The sequence below is a fragment of the Loxodonta africana genome, chromosome 20 (assembly GCF_030014295.1).
Source record: "Loxodonta africana isolate mLoxAfr1 chromosome 20, mLoxAfr1.hap2, whole genome shotgun sequence".
Taxonomy (NCBI): domain Eukaryota; kingdom Metazoa; phylum Chordata; class Mammalia; order Proboscidea; family Elephantidae; genus Loxodonta; species Loxodonta africana.
Genome location: NC_087361.1, coordinates 16,971,407 through 16,997,443, shown reverse-complemented (window position 1 = coordinate 16,997,443; position 26,037 = coordinate 16,971,407). Strand labels below are relative to the sequence as shown.

Genomic DNA, 26,037 nt, shown 5'->3' with positions numbered 1-26,037 from the left:
GTATATAGATATTATCCTATCATGGACAGCAATGTACTTCAGGATAGATCTTGAAATATTTTTTTTGGCAATGAATGTCATGCCATTCTTCCTCAATTTGTCATTCACAGTAGTAGACCATGTGTTTGATTCAAAATGGCCAATACCAGTCCTTTTCAGCTCGCTAATGCCTAGGATATTGATCTTCAAGGGTTCCATTTCATTTTTGACAACTTCTTATTTTCCTTGATTCACACCATATACATTCCACATTCTGATATTAATGGATGTTTGCAGTTGTTTCTTCTCATTTTGAGTCATGCCACATCAGCAGATGAAGGTCCCAAAAGCTTTACTCCATCCCTGTCATTAAGTTCGACTCTACTTTGAGGAGACAGTTCTTCCTCAGTCGTATTTTGATTGCCTTTCAACCTGAGATCAGCTTCTGGCACTATATCAGACAATGTTCCACTGCTATCCGTAAGATTTTCACTGGCCAGTTTTTTTAGAAGGAGATCACCAGGCCCTTCTTCCCAGTCTGTCTTAGTCTGGAAGTTCTGCTGAAAGCTGTCCACCATAGGTGACCCTGCTAGCATTTGACATACTGGTGGCAAAGCTTCCAGTGTTACAAAAACATGAAGCCACCACAGTATGACAAACTGACAGACGAGTGGTGGGCCAATAATAATCCCTCTATTTACCTAGAAGGGGAAGACATGTATTTGTAAACAGACAGTAACAATTACTACAGGTACTTTTATCATCAGTTTACATATGAGAAAACTGAAGCATGGAGAAAATTAAATAACTAAAGATTACAGAAATCATAAATGCAAACAAAAATCAAATCCAGTCTTCAGAGTCCACTTGTTGAACAGCTATGCTCCTACCTCCTTTGATGTGAATTTTTTGATACATACCTAAGTCCTGGAACAGTAAACGGCTGTTACCGTAAGCATTATATTCTTGCTAAGAAACTGTAATGAAGTAGCACAGGCAAGATCCATACATTCTGTAGTTTAATGAGCAAGGTAATGTAAGCTCTCATTCATTATACTTATTCAATAAGCATTTTCAAGGCACATTCAGAAATTAGAAATGAATATAGCTATTCATTCATAATGTGTTTGCCACATCAATTTCATGGAGAAAGATAAAAGGGGATACTCCCCTAACACGGGTGAAGGGAGAAATTAACTGGAGATTAAAAAGCCACGTATTGGACATCTAACCGCTAGAATGATTGAATAGCCTGCCTTTCCTTCTTCTCCTTTCTTCTTTTCTTCCTCCCTCCCTTCCTTTCTTCCTCCCTTCCTTCTGTCTTTTCTTCCTTCTCTCTCTTCCCATGCTTCTTTGCATCTTCCCTTTCAAAAACATTTATTGCATTCCTGGCAGATGGCAGATATTAGGAATTGGATAGATAAGCAGGAGTAAGATCTATCCCCTGTCCCCAAGGAACTCACAATCACAGCCATGAATAAGATACATAAATGCATTATAAAATTTCAATGAGACACACTGAAAGTCTCTGAAATTCAAACTCTACATATATGCCTGATTTTATAGGCACAGGACCAGACTGTAATTTGCCATGATATGTTTATTACAGCTCTCAGCCTGTGAATTTATTTACATCCTCTCTGATGAGCAGTGGGTTTTTTTTTCTAATGAGTAAGACCTTTTGGTTTCATTCACTGATATGGTTATAGCTGACATGCATTATCTTTCCTGGCTTTTGTGCCCACATTTGTTTATTACTGACACTTGGTGCTATCACTTTGCACCTAGATAAGGTTTCAGGTGTTTTCACTGAAATCTCTCAGAATTATAGTTAAGAAATGCATTTATAACCATCGGGGAACACTGGCTCTCGTATTCTATGTGCTGTGGCATCTGTTAGTAAATATCTTACTACTTTCACTGGCCTTAGGGTATACATTGTTTACCTGTGGCACAGCAAAAAATATCTCCCATATTTCCTGACGAAAATTCTATGTCTGGCTCTCACACTTTTGTGAGTTGTTTACAGCCATCTGGCGGGAAGTCTTGCTTGCACTTCACCTGTAATGATTTGCGTGTCAGGCTCTGTGTCTCTTATGGTGCATGAAGAGGACAAATGAAAGTCCTTTCCCCTGCAATATCTCTCCTGCTCATAAAAGTTACTTTTCCAAACTTTAATTGCTGGCATGATATCCTATCTCCATTCTTAGTGTCAGAGGTCTTATTTTGCTTTCTTTTCCAAGTACATCTTTTTCAAGTACTTTATGAATTTTAGTCTGCCGAAGTTCCTTCACCATCAAAAACAACCAAAGATAACGTGTGTGCTATGTTAGAGCAACTGGCTAGAGTCTATTTTATCTCAATCTTCTTGTTTAGTGTTCTCTGTGGAAGCACAGGTATTTGTACCTTTGAAGAAATGTTACTGGACATGGTGGCTAAAATGATGTATTCGAAAACTTTTAGCATTTTGTAAGAAGTCCAAAATGAAAGTATTTTGTCTTATCAGAGATTTTGATACAATGAAATGTAGTAAGTATATTCCCTACTTCAGACTAAGACTCTGAGGAATTGTGAGGAGGGATCCTAAATTAAGTTGTTTTGTATTGTATTTTACTTTCTGGGCATGAGATACACATTTCCATATAGTCTCTTTTTTAGCAGATGCTCAATAAAGCATAAATTTGTTGGAAGCATTAATGATACTAGTATTAAAGAAAGTTTGAGAAGAAAAAACAAATAACAAAAATACCTATTTCTGCAATAATAATCCCTCCAAAAAATATGTTTATTTCAAACAACAACAAACATTTATTTCTCATTGATGAGTCTGCGCGTCAGCTGTGGCAGCTGTGCTTAAATTGTCCATTGAGTTCAGGCTTACTCCACATTTCTCATCCTGGGACCCAGTCTGAAAGACCAGCAGCTGTCTGGGGTATTCCATCCTCATGGTATGGGGCAGGAGCGCCAGAGTGATAGTAAAACAATGCAAGCACAGTAAAGCCTTTGGGTGCTGTGGCATATATTACTTCCACTCAGATTTCACCGGCCAAGCAAGTCATGTGCCAAGCTCAAAACTACACTTTCCTCACAGTGAACAGTGGCGGGGGAGGAGCAGGAAGGGGACGAGGGAGGGGAGGGGCAGACATGTGAGCAAATAATAATATCTCCATTAGTACCAATTAGTATTCTCCGTCTTCCTCACATGGTATGTGAAAATTGTCAATTGCGATTTCAAGGTACTTCAAGAAAAACCACCTTTTATTTCTTGGAGTATATTTCTTCTCTAATTTGATATGTAATTTTCTGCTTCTATTGGTCTTTCACACCTTCTATTTAGGTCAAAGAATAATGTGTGGTTATACCATGGTTTATTAGAATTGATAAGAAACCACTTAGTAATATCATTCTTTTCTAAATGAGATTGTCACCTTTTTTAAGTAACATGATAACATTAAAAAAAAAATTGTGCTTCTTCCCACTTCGTAACATAAAAAATAAATAATTATTTTATTAAAAAAAATAAAGCCTCTTTCATCCATAATAGGCCCATAGCCCCCATCCTACTCAATGAATAATAATAAATTTAAATATTTCCATATGTTTAAATTTATTATTATTCATTGAGTAAACCAAATGTACAAATTAGACCAATGTTTTAAATGCTCCAAAATAGTTTTCCTTTATTTCTTCAGTTTTTTCTTTCTCTGTGAACCTTGCTATGTCTCTTATATTTGCTATAATATTTGATAACTTGAAATAATCAAAAGATTTTTTTTTAAATCTTTGGTTTAGTTTTATACACATTAAACACACAGTAACAGATAGTATGTGAGGTCAATGGGTTTTGCCAAATAGTGCCATCTGCAGGTGGTACTATTAGACTCATTAACAACCTGCGTTATGCAGATGACACAACCTTTCTTGCTGAAAGTGAAGAGGACTTGAAGCACTTACTAATGAAGATCAAAGACCACAGCCTTCAGTATGGATTGCACCTCAACATAAAGAAAACAAAAATCCTCACAACTGGACCAATGAACAACATCATGATAAATGGAGAAAACATTGAAGTTGTCAAGGAATTCATTTTACTTGGATCCACAATCAACAGCCATGGAAGCAGCAGTCAAGAAATCAAACGACGCGTTGCTTCGGGTAAATCTGCTGCAAAGGACCTCTTTAAAGTGTTGAAGAGCAAAGATGCCACCTTGAAGACTAAGGTGCACCTGACCCAAGCCATGGTATTTTCAATCGCATCACATGCATGTGAAAGCTGGACAATGAACGAGAAAGACCAAAGAAGAATTTGTGCCTTTGAATTGTGGTGTTGGCGAAGGATATTGAATATACCATGGACTGCCAGAAGCACGAATAAATCTGTCTTGGAAGAAGTGCAACCAGAATATCCTTTAGAAGCAAGGATGGCAAGACTGTGTCTTACATACTTTGGACATGTTGTCAGGAGGGATGAGTCCCAGAGAAGGACATCATGCTTGGCAAAGTACAGGGTCAGCAGAAAAGAGGAAGACCCTCAACGAGGTGGATTAACACAGTGGCTGCAACAATGGGCTCGAGCATAACAACGATTGTAAGGATGGCGCAGGACTGGGCAGTGTTTCATTCTGTTGTGCACAGGGTCGCTATGAGTCGGAGCCGACTCGACGGCAGCTAACAACACCACCACCATCTGCAGATAATGGGAACTTATGAAGTCATGTGAAAGTTCCCAGAGTGGTAAGTAAATGTTGATGTTTGTATTAAAGATTGGGCAAATGGTTTGTATTCATTCAAGCATCTGTGATGTTTGGCTTATTCACAAGTCTTAGAAATCATGGAACAGCCAACAATTTGTCTTTGCAATATAATAGTAAAATGTTATGTTCAACTACTGTAAAGGCAATGATGGGCTCAAAGAAATGATTTTGGGCAGATATACAAAAATTAATGCAATTCTGAAAAGTCATTTTCATCTTGTTTTTTGCTGGGCCCTCCGGGGTGTAAGGCAGGAGAGAGGGATGTCTTCATGGTGACGGCTCCAGGTAAAGGTGAAGCTCGGTGGGCCCCTCCTGCCAGCCTGCTCAGCAGCTGGGAACCAGGAGCCACACGGGACTGAGTGAACCCACCTTCCTCCTTGTTGTGTTTTGTTTTCTTAAACTGTTTGAGATATAACTCAAATCACAAAGATTTACTTTTGTGTTTTCTTCTAAGATATTTGAAGTTCGGGTTTTCACATGTAGATCTATGACCCATATTGAGTTAATTTTGAGTGTTGTAGAGGTGGGAGTCCAGCTTTATTCTTTTGTATTTGGGTATCTAGTTGCATCATCACCATTTATTGAAAAGACAATTCTTTCCCTATTAAATTGTCTTGCCCCCTTTGTCTAAAATCAATCGGCCTAAACGTTAGGGTTTATTTCTGGACTCTCAATTCTATTCCATTGACGTATATGTCTATTCTCCTATCAGTACCACTCTGTATTGATTTCTATAGCTTTGTAGTAAGTTTTGAAATCCAGAAGCATGAGTTAATCAGCCTTGTTCTTCTTTTTCAAGAGCGTTTTGGCTATTCTGGATCCCTTGCTTGATTTCTAAAGTCAAAATGAAAAATTCTTTTTAGCACATTTTCCCTGAATTATAAATAGAAATCCTAGTAAACAATCTCATAAAATGAATAATACGGATGTGGTTGAGGGGATAGTTGATTTCAGTAAATACAAATATATTCACAAACTAAAACATCTCCAGTTTTAGTTATATATTGTCCTAAAATTCTTCCTTAATAACCCTAATGCCCAGTACCAGTTTATTTATCTCATTACACTAAGATATTCACTGAAGCAGTGGTTGCAAACAGTGTTGATGTGAACATGATTAGGTTTGGAAGGGTTAAGCCACATGACATCCTGTGATGGTTAACGTCATGTGTCAGTTTTTCTACGCTATGATTCTCAGTGGCTAGGCAGACATTGAACTGATTGCTCTTCCATAATATAATTACTTCATGATGACATCTGATATAAGTAATCATCTCCATGATGAGATCTGCTATGAGCAGCCAATCAGTTGAAAAAGGAGTTTCCTTGGGGGCGTGGCCTGCTACCAGTCTATAAATGGATGTTCCAGCAAGGCTCACTCTCACTCTGGATCCTGCATCCAGTTCATTCTCATCTAACTTCCCATTCTACCACCTGACCTGCAGATTTAGGGATTTGCCAGCTGCCACAGCCCCACAGAATCAGCAGCCTGCCATTTAACCTACCAATTTGGGGTTCATCAATCTCTGCAACCATGTGAGTCAGGAGAAGCCTCTAGCCTGGCGACTGACCCACAGATTTTGGGACTCGCTGGCCTCCACAATTGTGTGAGACATTTCCTTGAATTAAATAAACCCTGGTGGTATAGTGGCTAAAAGCTACAGCTGCTAACCAAAAGGTTAGCAGTTTGAACCCATCGGTGCTTCTTGGAAACCCTATGGGGCAGTTCTACTCTCTCCCATAGGGTTGCAATGAGCCTGAATCAACTCAATGGCAACAAGTTTTGTTTTGTTTTGTTTAATGCATACTCTTAATTGTGCTCATGCAGAATCTATACATATGTCAAGAGGCAGTTGTTCAAACTGAACAAGGGGATACTGTGTGGCTATATCCTTTCACCATTCTTATTCAAACTATATGCTGAGCAAATAATCCAAGAACCTGGACTATATGAGGAAAAATGCAGTATCAGGATTGCAGGAAGACTCATTGATAACTTGTGCTATGCAAATGTCAAGGCTTGCTTGCTGAAAGTGAAGAGAACTTGAAGCACTTACAGATGAAGATCAAAGACTACAGCTTTTAGTATGGATTACACCTCAACATAAAGAAAATAAAAATCTTCACAAATGGACCCATAAGTAACATCATGATGAATGGAATAAATACTGAAGTTTTCAAGGATTTCATTTTACTTGCATCCACAATCAACACCCATGAAACCAGTAGTCAAGAAATCAAATGATGTCTTGCATTGGGCAAATCTGCTGCAAAAGACCTCTTTAAAGTGTTAAAAAGGAAAAATGTCACTTTGAGGACTACAATATCCCTGACCCAAGCTATGGTATTTTCAATTGCCTCATATGCATGCTAAAGCTGAACAATGAAATAAGGAAGACCTAGGAAGAGTTGAAGCATTTGAATTATGGTGTAGGTGAAGAATATTGAATGTACCATGGACTGCCAGAAGAACAAACAAGTCTGTCTAGGAAGAAGTACAGCTAGCATGTTCCTTAGAATCAAGGATGGTGAGACTTTGTTTCATGTACTTTGATCATGTTATCAAGAGGGACCAGTCCCTGGAGAAGGACATCATGCTTGGTAAAGTAGAGGGTCAGCAAATGAGAGGAAGACCCTTGAGGAAATAGATTAACATAATGGCTGCAACAATAGGCTCAAACATAGCAATGATTGTGAGGCTGGTGCAGGACCGGGCAGTGTTTCATTCTGTTGTACATCAGGTTGCTATGAGTCGGAACCACTATGAGTTGAGGTCACCTAACAAAATGTATATATGTATACATGTTTCACTGGTTTTGCTCCTCTAGAGAACCCAGCCTAAGGCACATCCCAAACAGTAAAAAAGAAAATCCTCTTCTAGGACCCTTCAACATTCTTCCTTTGAACTTTTCAGTATAAACTCATTTTGTAAACAAAAGTGGCCGCTCCCTTAACACCAAAAAAGAGCAATCATAGAAAGGAATCACAGAATTGAGAAAAGCTTCGTTAGTTTTATGCTTTGTCCAACAACTGTGGTCTTTTCCCTGAATTTGAGTTTATCTGGGCATAGAGGTACTATGGAGAAGCCTTTCCACAGGGGACATAGCCCTAAGAAATTAATAGGCTCACCTCTTCATCTTCACAATTAGAAAATTTGCACCATAAAACATGGAATCCCTTGTCATCACCTCTATAGTTGCATGGAACTTCCTTTTTCATTCAGATTGTTTTCTGCTGCCAAAATTTTTGAAACAGTTATTTTTATCTTGTTTCCGTGTTACTGTTCCTAATAGTTATGCAAAATGTGTCTGGTTGAATATAACTAACTCTTATTATTTTTGTAAGTCTCTTTTTAATAATAAATTGATAGGAGGTGCTTCTGACATATGTAGTGAATCTTCTGCAAATAATCAACATTTGATGACAATTTTTTAAAAGAAATTCTTCGAGGATATTTCAAATGCAAAGTTTTGTTTTTATCTTTTCTGACTCAGGGCTTTTTATGGTACAGTTGCCAGAAATGCCATAAATCTCTATAAGGCCAATTCTTGTCCTAAACCAACTGCCCCTCCAGGGCTGAATCCTCAGTTAGCTAAGGCATTCTACTGTGCCTCACTGCCATTTTCTGAATAACTGATGTGATTTACAATGCCTTGTGAAAAGCACTGAAACATCTCTGTGTGTGACTTGTTTGCTTTTGATTTACAGTGACATCTTTTCATAGTAGTGGAAAGTTGCTGAAAAAACTTTTCTAAAACATTGTTTTTCCGTTCATACTCAGATGACTGTGGCTCAGTTATCAGTGACCTCAATTGTCTGCCCTGTTGTTTTTCAAATTAAAAAATACATATGGGCAGTCTCTTCACAAAGTAACACATTGAATAGCATTACCCAACAAATCACCAGCCTGTGTGTGCTCTGCCATTACCAGTGTTTACCTGACCTTTAGAATTAAGGGAGGCATTAGGAACAGCTATTGAGATATTAAGAGCTGTAATATTATCAACGTGTCTTGGGATCAGCTGGAATGTTTACATTGCAGCTATGATGGTGACTCAGAGAGTGACATGTGTGGTTGGTAAGTGACCCTTGTCAAGGCTTCATGATGGCCTGATAATAAAAAAGAAGGTAAATGAGGAAAATGCCATCTGCTTCAGTGAGATAGGCATTTGTAAAGAAGATTGAGCACATATTAAGTGCTCTGCACTACATAGAACATAAGGAGGAGCTGAGGACCTGCTAATGTAGGTGTCTTATCATTTAAATTAGGTGGCCGGGAAAATGCTGAAGAGCATCAACACAACAGGGAGAGGCTAATAAATTGCAGGCAGAGAAATTTAGATGTCTGGGATCAGCAGCACCAGTATGCATTTAAATAAAACTGTCTTCTTATCAGAAGCGGGGAATAAATAAAATCATGTCTAGTCTTCTGAGAGACAATTGTTACCACTGTTTGGAGAATATAATTAGGATGATTCCACAGGCATAATTATCAGCAAAAGTGATTACATACAGGACACATGAACCTTGTGTTTCACTCTTGAGCAAGCATTATGGGCAGAAGAACTGATGTTGGTAAGATTGTGTATGATGACTTAAGACCATTGTTTTCTGGAATCCGTGTCTCAGAGAAAGTGTTTAGGCAACTTGGAAAGGCAAAATAACATTAGCAAAATGTCCAGTAAGCAATCGATAAATATTAGCTATTATCATTATTACCGTTCTCTTCCAGTGGATGGTTATGATTGTGCTCAACAAGTAGACATTGATTTGCACGAAGTCTATCATCAAAGGTAACAGAAATAAAGAACACTTTTGTACCCAGTATACTATTCCCATTGTTGTTGTTGGGTACCACCGAGGCAATTTCAAATCACAGCAACCCTATATAGCAGAGTAGAACTGCCCCATAAGCTTTCCTGGGCCCCAGTCTTTACAGGAGCAGATCAGTAGGTCATTTCTCCCGAGGAGCAGCTGGTGGGTTCAAACCACTGATCTTTTAACAGCCAAATACTTAACCATTGTGCCACAAAGCCTCCTTATACTTGTACCCTATTTTAGTGATTAGAAAAAAAAATGGCCCAAAATTAACTTTGATTATTTTATATCAAGCACTGGAGTGATTGTCAAAAAACCTAGTTTCCGGTCCTACTCCACCGCTCACTGTCATGTGACCTAGAGTTAGACTTATTCTCTCCAGGCCACAGTTAGAATAGATGACATCTATGAGTCCCTTTCTTATCTAATATTCTATGGAGTAGCTCAAGGGGCAAAATTGCAGGAAAAGAATTACAATATATTATAGTCACTTTTAATCTGCCTTCGGAAGTCACCTCACTACTGCCCCAAGCAAGCTCCACATCTTGTTTAAGAGTGTCATTTCATTCAGTAATACTGCAGACTGCAGAAACTTTCATTGCATAGTGTTAGTACTGTGGCTATTAAATAGTTACTAGGCATAAAAACCCATTTGGAACTAAAAATTGCACGTTTGGAAACTATCTGTAACAGGGAGATACCTGTTGTCTTCAAACTATCTTTTCTCATTTGTAGCACCTTTGACCTTCATGCAAATTCTATAGCAAATGAAGTCAAACTTTTTTCAACTGTTTATCCCTGGGCAGTACCATCTGATACGAATAGTATTCCATCAAAATGCATTTTTTTTCCTGAGGAAGTTTTGAGTAATAAATCATCAGAGTGACAGCCAGTGTATTATACGTTACAATAAAACATCCCCAGAGCAAAGGTACATGTGATGATGAATTATGCTAATATGTTATTGTCATTATGTTATCAGCACTCTGAGAGTGATTTAGTGAGATACATCATCAGTGAGAGATTATCTGATTTCATATTACTCAAAAAATGACACCATCATGGAAAACCACAAGCAGATTCAGTTGATTAATAGGGCTGGTGATATTCTAGGGCCAGAATTCATGTATAGTGGTATATTAAAATGTCCTTTGAAACTGCAAACAAGTTGAAGAAAGATGAGTCCATGAGGTGAGGTTATAAAAGCACTGTCAATTTAAATACTATTACTGTAGACAGAGTAGATAGTTAAATAAAAACCAAAAGTCATCCTTTGTCCTTTGTTCAAACATCTGACAGAGATTTAGTTCTACTTAATTACCTTTAAGAAGCCTGAGAACTTTTTATAAGAAGCTGTCTATTGTAATACCACCGGTTATCTCATAAATCTATAGTCTACAGGTGACGCTGTGTAAGGATATATGCATTATATCCCAAATTGTTATGTCCCAAACCAACCAGACATATCACTGAAGCTTCATTGCTGGGTAACAATGAATTTATTCAGGATATAAGCCGATCACTTTGGTTACGCCATCATTCGCACAGAACCATGCATACATTATATACTCAAAAGACACTTGCTGAATTGAATTAATGGTTTACTTATAACTTTCCCTATTCAAAACCACAGAAATAACGAGTCTAACACCAAAATGTTAGATTAGGAGAGCCAGACTCCACAGGTTACAAAGAGAAAACAACTTTATTCTTCCTGACACTGCTTGTTCAGTCACAACCTCCCAGACTAGTGCTTGTGCTTCTTAAAAAACCCCACGGTCATCCAGCTCAAGTCTCTGATGCATCCAGAGTCAGAGGGGGTCTGGAGAGGCAGAATGGGTAAGCGGTAGGATAGACCTCACTTGATCGGTACTCTCTTGACCTGGCATTCATATTCTCTGAGCTCACTGGGTAATTAAAACTCTTTCCCTCATGTAATATTTTCATATGTTCTTTGGATTCCCCTTCCAGTTACTACACACCTTTTTCCTCAAGCTCTGTTAGAGTCTGTGCCTTTTAGAGTTTATTGACTATGATTACCTTGTTAATCTCAGTATTTCAACTCTTTATCTCTCTGTTGGCAACACCTTACCTGTTAGCACTTTACACTCTTGTACAAAGTCCCTTTGAAGAAAAACTCCAGCTGGCCTCATCCACAAGATCCATATCTCACCCACAGGGAATACATTCTTCTGCCCTGTTGTTAGTGAAAGTATAGCTGGATGCTAAAACAATAATTACAAAAACTTTCACTGAAGACTTACTATGATCCAGGCAATATTACATATATTAACTTCTTAAAATGTCCAAAAAGCCTAAGAGGAGGATAGTACTATTATCTTCATTTTACAAATGAAGAAACTGAGGCATTAAAAAAAAAAACAAACCCAGTGCCTTCAAGTCGACCCTACAGGACAGAGTAGAACTGCCCCATAGAGTTTCCAAGGAGCGCCTGGTAGATTCGAACTGCCGACCCTTTGGTTAGCAGCTATAGCACTTAATCACTACGCCACCAGGGTTTCCAACTGAGACATAGAAAGACTAATTTGCTCAGAAAGAACCAGAACCAGAAATAGGAGAGTCAAGACTCAAACCCAGGTCGTCATAGCTTTGGTATGCATTGTTCTTAACTCTGTTACAAAATTGTGAGTTCAGTATTAGCACAAAATACCAAATTTAGTTTTAGAACTAAATACTGTAATTCTCCCGTTAGAACAAGTACCACCCAACCATTGTCTCACTTCTAGGCTTTTCCAGGCTTGGATTAAAAACCAATGCCCCCAAACTCCAGTGGCAAATACAAATTCTCCCAGGAGAACTCTCAAGACCCCTCAGTAGGCTTGAGATGAAGGTTGCAAGAATATTTCAACTACTTTCTCCCCCAAAATTATTTCCCTCTCATTCTCTTTTTCCTCAGTGGTCTGGGTATTGAGCAACAGGTTGCAAAACGAGTTTATTTGTTCTTGCATTTCTAAATCTCCTTTTCAAGCCTTGGTACAATGTAAGATACATTTGAAGTATAGGATACTTGTTACCAGTTATTTTTTTCGCCTTGGCCCTTTGGCTCCTCAGCCAAAATTGAGACAGACAGAGTCCTATGTTAATATCCTTTTACTAAAATAAAGGCCATTTTTTTGTAACCTCAAAGGCAAGGATACGAGAGCATATGGCTTCTAGGACCAGGTAGGTACATCTCATTGTCAGTGGTAAAAATCTTAAAAGATGAATGTGTCCTAGACCTCAAGAAATGTTTCAGGGTCATGAAAGGAGTTTTTATTTCAGCTGATTTATGTGTGCAATTTCAATAGGGCAGCCTGTTCTAGAGTGCTTCCAGGGATCCACTGGTTAGATCATGATGAAGTTGGTATCAACCTGTCAGTGTTCAATTTGGCTTGGAGGTGTGTTATCAATTTCCAGAGCATCTAATATACTAGCTCAGCAGACAGGATGTGGGACACTCTGCAACCCAGCCATCATTTTATGTCAGTCTGTCCCAGATGTTAGGGGGGCTGCCAACCCTCTCATGCAAACTGCTTCCATTTAAAATTTCCCAAGAACACACCCAATATTGTTCAGATGAGTATTCTCAACTCTTTTATCTGCTGCTTTAGTTTTGGTTTTACTGGCATATTAAGTGAAGTAAAATATGAATGAATTTTTTAAGATAAAAGGAAAGCATTAAAAATAATCAGTGTACATTTGTTTTATTCATCTATTTACTAATGAGGAAAGAGTGATGGTCTAAGCAGAGAAACGGAAACCCTGGTGGCATAGTGGTTAAGTGCTATGGCTGCTAACCAAAGGGTCAGCAGTTCGAATCCGCCAGGCACTCCTTGGAAACTCTATAGAGCAGTTCTACTCTGTCGCTATGAGTCAGAATCGACTCTACGGCACTGGGTTTGGTTTGGTTTGGGTAAGCAGAGAAAATGTTTGCTGACAAGAAGCCTGCTTCCCAATCTAATTATTGGCATAAAGGTTTTTTATAAAACCATTTGCCACCTATAAATTCTTCTATCTTGTGGGAAATTTACCTCTAACTTGTGCCTCTAAAATTTGTAAGAGGAAATTCTAGCTCCTAAAAAAGTGAAGCAATAAATTTCAAGATTAGAACATAATAAGGTTTATGTTTAAAGTTCCTCACATTTACAAAATATTTAATTCAAAATACTTTATTGGATTTTGACAAAAAGAGAGAAAAATTTTATGTTTGAAAGAAAAAGGCCTGCTTCTAGGTCTTAGACCTGGCACTTAATGGCTATGGTAACTTGGAATTTTTTTCTACCCCTTCTGACTTTCAACTTCTTGGTCTGAAAGTGGCAATAACCATGTGGTGGTAACCATGTCTTTGTGTCCATGGGTCCTAGCCCACTGTCTGGCAGTAAATGCTTCATAATGAGTAAATAAGTCTGTGAGGAAGAAACCAACTAGTACACGGGGCCAAAATGGCAGAATAGGCAGACGCTCCCTGTGAACCCTCTTACAACAAAGACCTGAAAAAACAAGTGAACCGATTATATTTATGACAAGCTAGAAGCCCTGAACATCAAAGTTGGAAAATGGACTGAGCAGCAGGGTGACGGGGAGACAGGTTCAGAAACGGAGAGGAGTTCTCGGACCTGAATCACTGGGATCCCTCAGGCACCATTCCCAGGAGCGGCTGCGGTGGGCTGGTATTAGCGTTCGGCTGCAGTTTCCTCAGGGAAAAGCAGCCAGCCACACAGCCAACTCACACCTCTGGAACCAGAGAATGGTGCTCTTGGCCAAACCTAAGTACTTGCATACATTTTACTGCACCCCCCAACCCCAAGCCAGCTTTAGTGGCTGTTGATTTCTCTGTGCCTGAGGTAGGCCCTGTTGAGTGCCTAGAGCCATCCTCCTGGCCTTGGAGAAGGAATAAATTCATAATTGGGGGAAAAGATAATTTTCCAGCTCCACTAATCTGGGGAGCCCAGGACAGAAGCGGCTCCTGTCAGGCATAAGTGGTCCGTAGACTTTGAGTACCTTTCCCCCCTGCATGTACCTGTGTGGGCCTATTTCAGGAGAATAGGCCCTTGTTGGCAGACTACAACTGTTTCAGCTGTGTGGTGAGGAGGTGGGTGTTTGCTGTTTGACACCACTTTGCGTATTAAACAGGGTCCTCTCATACCCACATCAGGGCCCTAAGGACTGGTGGCTCCACTCAGTTCACCCAGCCACCCGCAACAGGGGTCCAGGAATAACTGATACCTCCCAGTCCTTACAACTAAAAACATTGGGTGCCCATGGTCCGCTGCAGAACTCACCAACCTATACGCTCTAGGGAAGAGGGACATGCTTTCCTCAGAGACACTGGGGGATGATTTTCAGCTCCCTGCCTTGTTCAGAGCATGACCCCCTGCTGCAACTAGATACCGGAACCTACACCAATCACCCCTGCCTCTCTGAGACTGTAAGACAGACCCTGTACACACACTTGATGATCAGCTACCTGGACACATGAGCTGAAGTCATACAAGAAAAGTGAATGGACTTCTAGACTGATATAATAACAGCTCTATCCATCTGGTGACAGGACATCAGAGTGCTAAAGGAAAAAATAAACAAGCTAGCTCACTCAAGCAACCCATTTGGGCATACCAAAACAAAACAAAGCAAGAAACTAGGATACAGTAAACAAACATAAAATAAGCAAATACAATAACTTATAGATGGCTTGGAGACAACAGTCAATATCAAGTCACATAAAGAAACGGACCATGATCACCTCAAAAAGCTCTCAAAAAAAAAAAAAGAATCAATGGGCTTCTGGATGAAGGTGTCTTCCTGGAATTATCGGATGCAGAATTCAAAAGATTAATACAGAGAACTCTTCAAAACATCATGAAGGAGATCAGGCAATACGCAAAAGAAGCCAAGGAACACACAGATAAAACAGCTGAAGAAATTAAAAAGGTTCTTCAAGAACATAATGAAAAATTAAGCTATGAGAATCTATAAAGAGACAACAGTCAGAAATTCAGATGATTAATGATAAAATTACAGAATTAGACAACTCAATAGAAAGTCAGAGGAGCAGAATCGAGCAAGTGGAATGCAGAATTGGTGACCTTGAAGATAAAGCACTTGGCACCAATATATTTGAAGAAAAATCACATAAAAGAATTTTAAAAAAATGAAGAAACCTTAAAAATTATGTGGGACTCTACCAAGAGAAATAACCTACAAGTGATTGGAGTACCAGAACAGGGAGGGATAACAGAAAATACAGAGAAAATCATTGAAGATTTATTGGCAGAAAACTTCCCTGATATCGTGAAAGATGAGAAGACATCTATTCAAGATGCTCATTGAACTCTACATAAGGTAGATTTTAAAAGAAAGTCACCAAGACATATTATAATCAAACTTGCCAAAACCAAAGATAAAGAGAGAATTTTAACAGCAGCTAAAGATAAATGAAAAGTCACCCACAAAGGACAGCGAATAAGAATAAGAATAAGCTCGGACTACTTGGCAGAAACCATGCAGGCAAGTAGGCAATGGGATGACTTATATAAAGTATTGAAGGAAAAAAATTGCCAGCAAAGAATCATATATCCAGCAAAACTGTCTCTCAAATATGAAAGTGAAATTAGGACATTTCCAGATAAACAGAAGTTTAGAGAATTTGTAAAAAAAAAAAAAAAAAAAAAAAAAAAAACTACAAGAAATACTAAAGGGAGTACTCTGGTTAGAAAATCAATAATATCAACCCAAGACTAGAACACTGGGCAAAGCAATCAGATGTAAACTGAGACAGAGAAATCACAAAAATGAATCAAGATGAAAAAAGGCCCAAAACAGGGAAACAACAATGTTATTATGTGAAAGAAGGCAACATTAAAACAATACAAAGAGACTAAGAAATGTAGTCCTAGGTCTTTCACATCGAGAGGAAGACAAAGTGACACAAAGAAATAAAGTTAGGTTTAAATTTAGAAAAATAGGGGTAAATATTAAGGTATCCACAAAGGAGACAAACTATCCTACGTATCAAAATAAAATACAAAAAAAAAAATAGAAACTCAGCAGAAACAAAATCAACAACAACGAATATAAGTAAAAGACGATATACAAAGATAACCTACTCAGCACAAAAAATTAAGTGGGAAAAAGAAACTGTCAACAACACACAAAAAAGGACATCAAAATGACAGCACCGGATTCATAAAAAAAAAACCTATCTATAATTACGCTGAATGTAAATGGACTAAATGTACCAATAAAGAGACAGAGAATGGCAGAATGGATTAAAAAACACAATCCGTCTATATGCCGCCTACATGAAATACACCTTAGACTTAGAGACACAAACTAAAACTCAAAGGATGGAAAAATATATATCAAGCAAACAACAATCAAAAAAGAGCAAGACTGGCAATATTAATTTCTGACAAAATAGACTTTAAAGTTAAATCCAGCACAAAGGATAAAGAAGGACACTATATAATGATTAAAGGGAAAATATACCAGGATGATGTAACCATGTTAAATATTTATGCACCCAATGACAGGGCTCCAAGATACATAAAACAAACTCTAGCACCACTGAAAAGTGAGATAGACAGCTCCACAATAACAGTAGGAGTCTTCAACACACCACTTTTGGTGAGAGACAGGACATCCAGAAAGAAGCTCAATAAACACAAGGAAGATCTAAATGCCAAAATCAACAAATTCGACTTATAGACATATACAGGACACTCCACCCAACAGCAACCAAGTATACTGTCTTTTCTAGTACACATGGAACATTCTCTAGAATAGACCACATATTAGATCATAAAGCAAGCCTTAGCAGAATCCAAAACATTGAAATATTACAAAGCATCTTCCCTGACCAAAAGGCCATAAAAGTAGAAATCAGTAACAGAAAAAGCAGGGAAAAGAAGTCTAACAAGTAGCAACTGAACAATACCCTGCTCAAAAAAGACTGGGTTATGGAAGACATTAAGGATGGAATGAAAAAATTCATAGAGTCCAATGAGAATGGAAACACTTCCTATCAGAACCTTTGGGACACGGTGAAAGCAGTGTTCAGAGGTCAATTTATATCAGTAAATGACAGATACCAAAAGAAAAAAGGGGCAAAATTAAAGAATTATCCCTACAACTTGAACAAATAGAAAAAGAGCAACAAAAGAAAGCCTCAGACACCAGAAGAAAACAAATAATAAAAATTAGAGCAGAACTAAATGAAATAGAAAAGAGAAAAACAATTAAAAGAATTAATAACACCAAAAGCTGGTTCTTTGAAAAAATTTTCAAAATTGATAAACCATTGGCCAAACTGACGAAAGAAAAACAGGAGAGGAAGCAAATAACCCAAATAAGAAATGAGATGGGCAATATTACAACAGACCCAACTGAAATTAGAAGAATCATATCAGATTACTATGAAAAATTGTACTCTAACAAATTTGAAAACCTAGAGGAAATGGATGAATTCCTAGAAACACACTACCTACCTAAACTAACACAAACAGAGGTAGAAAAACTAAATAGACCCCTAACAAAAGAAGAGATTGAAAAGGTAATCAAAAAACTCCCAACAAAAAAAAAAGTCCTGGCCTGGACGGCTTCACTGCAGACTTTTACCAAACTTTCAGAGAAGAGTTAACACCACTACTACTAAAGGTATTTCAGAGCATAGAAAAGGACGGAATACTCCCAAACTCCTTCTATGAAGCCAGCATATCCCTGATACCAAAACCAGGTAAAGACACCAGAAAAAAAGAAAATTACAGACCTATACCCCTCGTGAACTTAGATGCAAAAATCCTCAACAAAATTCTAGCCAATACAATTCAACAACATATCAAAAAAAAAAAAAAAATTCACCGTGACCAAGTGGGATTCACACCAGGCATGCAAGTATGGTTCAACATTAGAAAAACAATTAATGTAATCCATCATAAAAATAAAACAAAAGACAAGAATCACATGATTTTATCAGTTGATGCGGAAAAGGCACTTGAAAAAGTTCAGCACCTCATTCATGATAAAAACTCTCAGCAAAATAGGAATAGAAGGCAAATTCCTGAACATAATAAAGGCATTTATACAAGGCCAATAAACCAAAAAAGCAAACCCAGTACCATCAAGTCGATTCCAACTCGTAGCAACCCTATAGGACAGAGTAGAACTGCCCCATAGAGTTTCCAAGGAGCGTCTGGCAGATTCGAACTGCCGGCCCTTTGGCTAGCAGCCCATAGCACTTAAACACTATGCCACCAGGGTTTCCTACAAAGCCAATATCCAACATTAACTTAAATGGACAGAGTCTGAAAGCATTCCCCTGAGATCAGGAACCAGACAAGGATACCCATTATCACCACTCTTTTTCAACATTGTGCTGGAGGTCCTAGCCAGAGCAATTAGGCAAGATAAAGAAATAAAGGGCATCCAGATTGGCAAGGAAGAAGTAAATTTATCTCTATTTGCAGATGACAGAAAACCCTAAGGAATCCTCAAGAAAACTACTGAAACTAATAGAAAAGTTCAGCAGAGCATCAGGATACAAGACAAACATAAAAATCAGTTGGATTCCTCTACACCAACAAAAAGAACTTCGAAGAGGAAATCACCAAATCAGTACTATTTACAGTAGCCCCCAAGAAGATAAAATACTTAGGAATAAATCTTACCAGAGATGTAAAAGACTTATACAAAGAAAACTACAATACACTATTGCAAAAACTCAAAAAAGACCTATATAAGTGGAAAAACATACCTTGCTCTTCGATAGGAAGATTTAACATTGTAAAAATATCTATTCTACCAAAAACCATCTGTACATACAATGCAATTCCGATGAAATTCCAACAATATTCTTTAATGAGATGGAGATACAAATCACCAATGTCATATGGAAGGGAAAGAGGCCTCGGATAAGTAACGCATTACTGAAAAAGAAGAACAAAGTGGGAGGCCTCACTCTACCTGATTTTAGAACCTATTATACCACCACAGTAGTCAAAACAGCCTGGTACTGGTACAACAACAGATAATAGACCAATGGAACAGAATTGAGAATCCAGACATAAATTCATCCACATATGAGCAGCTGATATTTGACAAAGGCCTAAAGTCAGTTAAATGGGGAAAAGACAGTCTTTTTAACAATTGGTGCTGGCATAACTGGATAATCTGCAGAAAAATGAAACAAGACCCATACCTCACACCATGCACAAAAACGAACTCAAAATGGATCAAAGACCTAAATATAAAATCTAAAATGATAAAGATCATGGAAGAAAAAATAGGGACAACACTAGGAGCCCTAATACAAAACATTACTAACGATGCAGAAGAGAAACCAGATAACAGGGAGCTCCTAAAAATCAAACACCTATGCTCATCCAAAGACTTCACCAAAAGAGTAAAAAGATTACCTACAGACTGGGAAAAAGCTTTTAGCTATGATATTTCCAATGAGTGTCTGATCTCTAAAATCTACATGATACAGCAAAACGTCAACTACAAAAAGGCAAATAATCCAATTAAAAAATGGGCAAAAGATATGAACAGGCACTTCAGTAAAGAATTCATTCAGGTAGCTAATGAATACATGAGGAAATGCTCACGATCATTAGCCATTAGAGAAATGCAAATCAAAACTACAATGAGATTCCATCTCACTCCAGCAAGGCTGGCATTAATCCAAAAAATACAAAATAATAAATGTTGGAGAGGTTGTAGAGAGAGTGGAACACTTATACACTGCTGGTGGAAATGTAAAATGGTACAACCACTTTGGAAATCGATTTGGCGCTTCCTTAAAAAGCTAGAAATAGAACTACCATACGATCCAGCAATCCCACTCTTTGGAATATATCCTAGAGAAATAAGAGCCTTTACATGAACAGATATATGCACACCCATGTTCATTGATTGCAGCACTGTTTACAATAGCAAAAAGATGGAAGCAACCAAAGTGTCCATCGACGGATGAATGGATAAAGAAGTTATGGTATATCCACACAATGGACTACTACTCATCAATAAAGGACAGTGATGAATCCGTGAAACATTTCATAACGTGGAGGAACCTGGAAGGCATTATGCTGAGTGAAATTAGTCAGTTGCAAAAGGACAAATATTGTATAGGACCACTATTATAAGAACTTGAGAAACAGTTTAAACAGAGAAGTAAATATTCTTTGATGGTTACGAGAGGTGGGAGGGAGGGAGGAAGGGAAGGAGAGGGGTATTCACTAATTAGGCAGTAGACAAGAACTATTTTAGGTCAAGGGAAAGACAACACACAATACAGGCAAGGTCACCACAACTGTACTAAACCAAAAGCAAACAAGTTTCCTGAATGAACTGAATGCTTCAAAGGCCAGTGTAGCAGGGGCAACGGTTTGGGAATCATGGTTTCAGGGGACATCTAAGTCAATTGGCATAATAAAATCTATTAAGAAAACATTCTGCATCCCATTTTGGAGATTGGTGTCTGGGGTCTTAAACGCTAGCAAGCAACCATCTAAGATGCATCAATGGATCTCATCCCACCTGGAGCAAAGGAGAATGAAGAACACCAAAGACACAAGGTAATTATGAGCCCAGGAGACAAAAAGGGCCACATAAACCAGAGACTACATCAGCCTGAGACCAGAAGAACTAGATGGTGCCTGGCTACAACCAATGACTGCCCTGACAGGGAACACAACAGAGAACCCCTGAGGGAGCAGGAGAGCAGTGGGATGTAGACCCCAAATTCTCATAAAAAGACCAGACTTCATGGTCTGACTGGGACTAGAAGGACCCCAGTGGTCATGGTCCCCAGACCTTCTGTTAGCCCAAGACTGGAACTATTCCCAAAGCCAACTCTTCAGACAGGGATCGGACTAGACAATGGGATAGAAAATGACACTGGTGAAGAACGAGCTTCTTGGATCAAGTAGACTCATGAGACTATGTTGGCATCTCCTGTCTGGATGGGAGTGAGCAGGCAGAGGGGGTCAGAAGCTGGCCGAATGGACACGAAAAGAGAGAGTGGAGGGAAAGAGTGTGCTGTCTCATTAGGGGGAGAGCATTTAGGAGTTATACAGCAAGGTGTATATAAATTTTTGTATGAGGGGCTGACTTGATTTGTAAACTTTTACTTAAAGCACAATAAAATTTTTTTTTGAAAAATTCTGTGAGGAATTATTATCCCCCAATTTACAGTATTTTCAATCTCCTCATATGCGTGTGAAAACTGGACAATGAATAAGGAAGACCAAAGAATTGATGTATTTGAATTTTGGTATTGGTGAAGAATATTGAACATACCATGGACTGCAAGAAGAACAAACAAAAATGTCTTGAAATAAGTACAGCTAGAATGCTCCTTAGAAGTGTAAATGGTGAGACTATGTTTCAGGTACTTTGGACACGCTGTCAGGAGGGACCAGTCACTGGAGAAAGACATCGTGCTTGGTAAAATACAGGGTCAGCAAAAAAGAGGAAGACCCTCAGTGAGATGGACTGACACAGTGGCTGCAACAATGGGCTCAAACATAACAATGATTGTGAGGATGGTGCAGGACTGGGCAGTGTTTCATTCTGTTGTACACAGGGTCTGTGTGAGTCAGAAGTGACTCGACAACACCTGTCATGGATTGAATTGTGTCCCCAAAAGATATGTTTCAACTTGGTTAGGCCAGGATTCCCAGTACTGTTCCCCATTTTGTGATTGTAATTTTATGTTAAAGAGGATTAGGGTGGGATTGCAATACCCGTCCTTACTAAGGTCATATCCCTGATTCAATGTAAAGGGAGCTCTACTGGGGTGTGGCCTGCACCACCTTTTATCTCTCAAGATATAAAAAGGAAAGGGAAGTGAGCAGAGAGGGGGCACCTCATACCACCAAGAAAGCAATGCCGGGAGCAGAGCACATCCTTTGAACTCAGGGCCCCTGTGCAGAGAAGCTCCTAAATCGGGGGAAGATTGATGAGAAAGCCTTCCCCTGGAGCTCACGCCCTAAATTTGGACTTTTAGCCTACTTCACTGTAAAGAAAGAAATTTATCTTTGTTAAAGCCATCCACTTGTGGTATTTCTGCTATGGCTGCCCTAGATGACTAGGACAACACCGAACGACAACATTTACAATTTGCACTTAACCTTTGGAAAACCTGGTGGCTTAGTGGCTAAGAACTGCAGCTGCTAATCAAAACGTTGGCAGTTCGAATCCACCAGGTACTCCTTGGAAATCCTATGGGACAGTTCTACTCTGTCCTTTCGGGTCGCTATGAGTCAGAATCGACTTGATTGTGGCAACGGGTTTGGTCTTTTGGGTTTACTAACCTAAAGGTTATTGACTTGAACCTACCTAGCAGTACTGTGGAGAAAAGCCCTAGCGATCTCCTCAGTTAAGATCACAGCCAAGAAAACCCATGGAGCAGTTCTGCTCCATAACATATGGGGTAGCCATGAGTCCGAATCCATGCAACAGCAACAGGCTTGGTTATTTACAGATAAGCAAACTGAGGCTTGAAAAGTTTGTGATCCGAGTGTTACACAGCTGTAAGAAAAATACCACAGAAGGTTGTGAGAACAGGATCAAATTCTGCAAATCCTGACATATGTGGCTAAAACTGGAGTCCACAAGGGAAACATTAATCATTGTAGAAGCGAGCACCCCAGTACATACAAATAGATCACAGAAGCATATAATTTAGGGTGTTCCCTTAGAGTCCTGGTAGCGTACTGGTTAACAGCTTAGGCTGCTAACCAAAAGGTCGGCAGTTTGAATCTACCTGTTGCTCTCTGGAAACCCCATGGGGTAGTTCTGTTCTGTCCTATAGGGTCACCGTGAGTCAGAATCGACTACGGCAACAGGTTTGGTTTGTTTGTGTTTTTATTGTGAGAACTAGTTTACTTCCCCCTCATCCCTTGAAGATACTCTCGGTGGAGGTTAGGGATGTGTAACAGGCATAGCACATTGTTTCCCTTTTTGAAAAGACAGAATTTTTTCTCCTGAGTATTTTCTACACCATGTTTAGCAGAGACAGACTATGAAAAAATATTACTATGAACTATGCAGTGTTGTGTTTTAGATGTATTATCTTCTTTAATTGACACAACAATGTTATGAGATGCTATAAGCATTTTTATTTTACAAATGAGAAAATCGAAAGCACAGACCTTGTTAGAGCCAGGGTTCAGATCTAAGCAGGGTGGTCAAGGGCCTGCACTGTTAACATCCACACTTCACTGCCCGGTATTATAGTAAATAGAAAAACACAGGTCATAAAAACAGAAGCCCTGATATGCAATTCCCAAGTTCAACAAAAGGGGTTAAAACTAAGCAAGAACACGTCTGGAAAATGAAGCTCTGCTTCACAGAATGGCCAAGAACTGTTTAGAATACGTATGAAAATTAATCATTTTTGCTGCTATTTCCTTATGCAAGAATTTTCCATGACATGTCTTCAGATAAGCATTTAAGTAAATATATTTTGTCTGAACTTACTTATGGCTAGCATAAATACACCTATTTTTCAATGGATATCGGGAATATTTTCTGTCAGGATGTCAGGAATAATTCTATAACAACTGTCTTAGCCGAGGTTCCCTAGAAAAGTATGATGTTTTATTTTGAAGGTACAAAACCAGGTCTGCTAGAGTAGGGAAAACAGAAATAAGGCAAGGGAGAAAGTGATGCAATAACAATGTATTACTGTGCTTGGCATTTATTCACAATGAGCCAAAAAAAAAAAAAAAAAAAACAGCAATTGAGAGACATGTCCACAAGCCATACAGAATTTCTCCAAATGGGCTGCAAGGAGAAACCAGGTGTTGAAATCTGTATCTGTCAGGGTTCTCCAGAGAAGCAAGTGCAAAATTTGTAAGGCAGGGCAGCTGGCTGGAAACTCAGGCAAGAATTGATAATGTAGCCTTGAATCTGAAATCTCTAGGGCAGGCAGCAGGCTGGAAACTCAGGTAGGATTTCTATGTTACAGGCTTGAGGAAAAATTCCTGCTTCTTCAGGACCTTGGTTTTGTTCTTAAGGCCTTCAACTTACTAGATGAGGCCCACCCTCACTATCAAGGATAACGTCCTTTACTTAAAGTCAACCGATTATAGATATTAATCACATCTACAAATTACCTTCACAGCAACATCTAGACTAGTGTTTGACCAAACTATTGGGCACCGTAGCCTAGCCAAGCCCAGACATAAAGTTAACCATCACAAAATCATTCATGAAAGGAAGAAAAAGGTGCATCTCTCTATGCAGCCACCCTCCTGCCTTCTGTTTCCCATTGGCTAAAGTTCACCAGATTGTGAATTACATGCTTCCAAGTTGAGTCACCTGACACCTTCAGTGACCGTAAGGAATACAAGTTGCATATTCTTCAGTGCATGTATCTTTCAAGTACAGAGGTTGTGAAAGTCACAACTTTGCACCTATAACTTATTGATCTGACTGGTTGGTGGTGGATCTGGCATTGCCAAGGCAAGTGGCTGGTCAGCCCTCAGCATGGTCCAAGAAGCAGATGAAACTGAAAGGAGCTGACAAGTTTCCTAAGATTTGTGCAACTTTAGGAAATCAACTACTTCACCTCAGCTGAAGTATCTGCCAGAATGCCTAAATCTAAGGCCACTAAGAAAAAAAGGACCAAGAGCTCTGGTGGTGTACTAGTTAAGCACTCAGCTGCTAACCGAAAGTTCAGCAGTTAGAACCCTTCAGGCACTCCAGGAGAAAGATGTGGCAGTCTGATTCTGTAAAGATTACAGCCTTGGAAACCCTATAAGGTAGTTCTATTCTGTCCTCTGGGTTGCTGCGAGTCAGAATCTAGTCAATGGAAATGGGTTTGACTTGGTTTAAGAAAGGATCATCTTCTTTAAGGTATGACAGTCTCTAGGGTGTAGAATGAGGAGGAGAAAGAAGTACTCACAAACCCACACACGTAACCCAAAAACCCATCCCCATCGAATAAATTCCAACATCAAAACATTTCTTCCAACATCAAAAAATTTTTAGTCCTGAATATTATAATTGTAGCACAGCCAATAGATTTTTTGAAAACATATGTCTTTTTTAGAGCCAGTGTTCCTAAACAGGTCTAGACAGGAAATAGACTAGGGCAAATAAGCCAGCCCTGAAACAGCAGAATGAAGTGTGGCAGACCTTCCAGCAGGAGGCCCTATGTAAAGTAATATATTAGGCAACCTCACACAGGCCACAACCAAAGACCAGGAGGCAGCTGGGTTGTATCAGAGGGTGAAGGGAAGGGCTTCCCTGTTGGTGGACAGAGCTTAGTGTCCAGAGTATCTGGCAACAGGTAATAAGTGGTAGTCCAGGAAGGCAAACAATGTTCGTGCTAGACATAGTCTACGGATTTCTAGGGTCAAGGATTCCAGCATCATTTTTTTTTTCTGATAAGATCCTGGCAGGACTAGTATCCAGACATGAGAACTGGTCCAGGATTGATCTCCAAGAACCATTGAGAAGCTAATGAACAAGGAGAACA

General features: G+C 39.0%; 1 protein-coding gene and 1 long non-coding RNA gene across 2 annotated transcripts in view; one reads left to right on the top strand and one right to left on the bottom strand.

Moving 5' to 3' along the window:
• Positions 1 to 26,037, top strand: part of EPHA6 (EPH receptor A6) — a 1,103,076-nt gene that overhangs the window by 1,024,638 nt on the left and 52,401 nt on the right.
• Positions 22,887 to 26,037, bottom strand: part of LOC111750668 (uncharacterized) — a 74,719-nt gene continuing 71,568 nt past the window's right edge. Inside the window, exon 4 of the long non-coding RNA XR_010318696.1 lies at positions 22,887 to 23,081. This is a non-coding gene — a long non-coding RNA (uncharacterized LOC111750668). The remainder of the gene's footprint in view (positions 23,082 to 26,037) is intronic.